A 4,793-nucleotide genomic window follows, 5' to 3' on the forward strand; every position below is an offset into this window, starting at 1 on the left:
AGGACTGATTTCCTTTAGGATGGACTTGTTCAATCTCTTTGCTATCTAAGGGACTCTCAAGAGCCTTCCCCAGCACCACAGTTTGAAAGCATCAATTCTTTGGTACTCAGCCTTCTTTATGGTCCAGCTCTCACATCCATACATGACTACTGGAAAAATCATAGCTTTGACTATATGGACATTTGTTGGCAAAGTGATGTCTTTGCATTTTAAAATGCTGTCTAGGTTTGTCATAGCTTTTCTTCCAAGGAGCAAGCATGTCTTAATGTTGTGGGTGCAGTCACCGTCCTATTTGATTTTGGAGTGCAAGAAAATGAAATCTGACAGTGTTCCTACTTTTTCCCCCATCTATTTTCCATGAAGTGATAGGACTGGATGACATTTACTTCGTTTTTTGAATGTTGAGTTTGTATTGTATTGGTAAAACAATGTTAATATCAATATTCCAAACTTGTATATTTTATGGGAAGATCTTGGAGATTTATAAATGCCTTCGCTCTCTCTCTTGTATTCTTACTTTCAGGGGAAACACCATTCCTTCTTTATGAAATAGTAAGACACTGACCCTCAGAGAAGGCAATGGCACCCCACTCCAGTACTCTTGCCTGGAAAATCCCATGGACGAAGAAGCCTGGTAGGCTGCAGTCCATGGGGTCGCTAAGAGTCGGGGACAACTGAGCGACTTCACTTTCATTTTTCACTCTCATACATTGGAGAAGGAAATGGCAACCCACTCCAGTGTTCTTGCCTGGAGAATCCCAGGGACAGAGGAGCCTAGTGGGCTGCCGTCTATGGGGTCACACAGAGTCGGACACGACTGAATTGACTTAGCAGCAGCAGCTGCAGCAAGACACTGACCCCACAGAGAGCTTGACTTTCCTCCATCCTGATGCTGAGTTTACTGTAATCTATTAACATTAACCACAGCTCTTCAGTCTCATGGGTTTCCTTGGCCACTCAGTGGTAAAGAATCCATGTGCCAAGCAGGAGACATGGGTTCAATCCCTAGGTTGGAAAGATCCCCTGGAGGAAAAAACCACAACCCACTCCAGTGTTCTTGCCTAGGAAATCACATAGACTGAGGAGCCTGGCAGGCTACATGTAGTCCATGTGGTTGCCAGAGTGGGACACAACTTAGCAATTAAACAGCAATAACATTCAGTCTCTTGGTCATACCTGTGTGTTCTTCCCTTGTCTGAAGGCTCAGAGATAAGATAGGATTTGTTCTTCAGGAAATGGCGGTTGCAGAACACTGCGGAAAAGACTGTAACAGGGCTTATACATTACTGATACATCAAAGAGTAGACACCCAGGTACAGGCTTGTGAGCTGATGTTGCCAAGAGAATAATGAGGATATTCAGTGAGCTGAGCAGGGATTCCAGCACTCTTTTTAATCCAGATGCAGACACACTTCAGGAAAGCAAGCTGCCGACCCAAGATCCAGCCACATAAGAATCAATTCCATAGGACTGAACTGAGAGAAATTTCACTGCAGTATTTTGTTTAAAATATTGCTGCCATTAGTTTTAAGACTTGAATTCCCATGCAAATAGTAGGAGGCCTTTTCTCTGTCTTTTTTTAAAATTAATTTCTATTGATGTGTAGTTGCTATACAATGCTGGGTTAGTTTATGTTGTACAGCAAAGTGAATCAGCTCTATGTATACACATATTCCCTCTCTTTTGGATTTCCTTCCCATTTAGGTCACCACAAAGCACTGAATAGAGTTCCCTGTGCTATACAGTAGGTTCTCATGAGTTATCTATTTTATACATTGTATCAATGGTATATATGTGCTGATCCCAACCTCCCCGTTCCTCCCTTTCCTCCTCGGTGTCCGTAAGTTTGTTCTCTACGTTTATATCTCTGTTTCTGCTTTGCAAATAAGATCATCTATACTATTTTTCTAGAGTCCGTATATGTGTTAATCTTTCTCTGTTTTTTTAAGCTGTAGTTCTCAATTTAGTATCCCATGCTTTCATAAACTGAAACATTTGAACATTTTTAATGGACAAGCTTTTTCAAACTTTTGTCCATTTTAGTGGTATCTGATTTCACTGACCCCTCAGAATTCAGAAAGCAAACACTTTTACTGAATCACTTCAGTTTTCATACTATCATTATTTGTATAGGTTTAATAATAATTCATCCTCCCATTACCAGAAAGTAATGGGAAAATCACTAGCGCAATTAGGATCCTGTCCTATTTGAGAATGATTCTTATTTAGTTAGGTGTGGTAAATAGAGTGTCTTAGACTTGGTTGTTGCCAAATTGTGTACGGTTCTAGGTTTGCAGAGTAAACTCAAGTTGGCCTAATGGGTAATTAATTTTCTTGCTACACTCATGTTAATAATTAAGCCAACCAAATCCAATGAGACCAGTCTTCTTGTATCAGAAATAATCTTTGGTGATTATTTCTGATTGCACATGAGGGAAACTGTCAGAATAATTATGCAAAACTTGGAAACAGACAAAAGAGATTTCTGGCTGTTCTTTCAGTTCAGTGCTAAATTTGCCCTTCGATTTTCTTTCTATCGATTGGATTGTTTTACAGCTCTTTAAGTGATAGTGATACAGATAATCTCTCTGGTGGAAAAAATAACCACAAAAGTTCCTGTCTATCGCCCTGTAAGATATTGTACAGGTTTTAATCTAACCCACCATTTTTATCCTAAAAATCCTTTATTAAATTGCCTGTAAGTGCTCCACTCTGCAAAAGTTCCTGGAGCTGTTTATAACATCTTTCTGGATTCCTCGTTCATTAGTGAGTTGGATAAAATCTTTGAAATGTGTTTTTATATATTTGCATTAAGGTTATACTTTTACCTATTTTAGCAGAGGTTAAAAATATTTGTTAAATAAATGCAGAACCCCACAGATGCAGATGCAGACCGTGCACTTTTAAAATATATTTATTTATTTATTTGGCTATACCAGGTCTCATTTGCAGCATGTGGGATCTTTAGCTGCACCATGCAAACTCTTAGTTGTGACATGTTGGATTTAGTTCCCTCACCAGGGATCGAATCCAGGTACCCAGTGTTGGGAACATGAAGCTGTAGCCACTGGACCACCAGGGAAGTCTGCAGACTGTGCACTTTGAAGATGGGAGAAGGGGGCTGAAATTTAGCCCAGGCTACCACCACTAATCCTCTTCCTGCCATGAGGCTGCATCCATTCAGAGGAAGGGCATCTTTTTCTTACACAAAGATGTGCCTCTGGGGATTAACAGATATGCACTATTATATATAAAACAGATCAACAGCAAGGACCTACTTTATAGCACAGGGAATTACATTCAATATTTTTTTAATAACCTAAAATGGAAAAAAATCTGAAAAAGTGTATACATGTACACTTGAAACTAACACAACATTGTATATCAACTATGTGCGTGCGTGCTTGGTCGTTTCAATGTGGTTGGTCGTTCAGACGTGTCTGACTCTTTGCAACCCCACGGGCCACAGGAGCCTGCCAGGTAACCCTGGAGTGGGTTGCCAGTTCCTCCTCCAGGGGATCTTCTTGACCAAGGGATAGAACCCATGTCTCTTGTGACTCCTGCACTGGCAGGCGAATTCTTTACCACTGCCCCGCCTGGGAATGGTGGATTCCATTCCACAGTGGGATCTTACTCAGCCATTAAAAATAATGAGATAGTGCCATTCGCGGCAGCACGGATGCTCCCAGAGATTATCATACTATCTGAAATCAGACAAAGACAAATATCATATGGTATCACATGTGGAATCTTAAAAAAAATGATACAAATGAACTTATTTATAGGAACAGACTCACAGACATAGAAAACAAACTTAACAATTATCAAAGGGGATAACAGGAGGAGGAGAGATATAAGTTATGGGTTTGGAATTAACATATACACACCACAAAATAGTAAACAACAAGGACCTACTGTATAGCATTGTAAACAACTGTGGGTAGCTCAAATGGTATGAATCTGCTTGCAGTGTGGGAGACCTGGGTTCGGTCCGTGGGTCAGGAAGACCCCCTGGAGAAGGGCTTGGCAACCCACTCCAGGATTCTTGCCTGGAGAATCCCACGGACAGATGAACCTGGTGGGCTACAGCCCACGGGGCTGCAAAAGCTCAGACACGACTGAGCAACTGACGCACACTGAGGAGCACAGGGAGCTGTATTCAAGGTGTCTTGTCAGTTCAGTTCAGTCGCTCAGTCGTGTCCGACTCTGCGACCCCATGGACTGCAGCACGCCAGGCTTCCCTGTCCATCAGCAACTCCCGGAGCTTGAAGGTGTCCCGTAATAATCTATAATGGAAAAGAAAAATGTACATATGTAGATATATCTGAATCACTTTGCTGTTTACTTGAAACTAACACATCATAAGTTAACTATACTTCAATTAAAAACAACTAAAAAAGATGTGTGTACATAACAGCACACTAATAACACCACATTTCAAACACTATACAGAGTTACACGATGCACTGTGTCAGTACCTAGAGTGTTTCTATAAACCAACAGTACATGAAAGAGAGCAGAATTTTTTAAAAAATGGAAACCACTTGATGGTAGGATCATGCAGCCGTGGCCCCACAACCCCGGTGATAATAGAATAAAGTTGTATAGCATGTATGCACTTAAGAGAGGATGGCAGCGTTGTAATTGAGTGTGTAACAGTCCAACTCCATTGCAACTGGAGAGGATTAGAGCCGTGCTGTGGAGGCTCTAACTTGATGCTGTGTCTAAGGAGCACTGCAGAGTGTTTCTCAAGAAGCAACTTGATGACAGCAGTATTATGGGAAGTCTCGATG

Source organism: Capra hircus, chromosome 13 (genome assembly GCF_001704415.2).
Source record: "Capra hircus breed San Clemente chromosome 13, ASM170441v1, whole genome shotgun sequence".
In the NCBI taxonomy this organism is placed as follows: Eukaryota; Metazoa; Chordata; class Mammalia; order Artiodactyla; family Bovidae; genus Capra; species Capra hircus.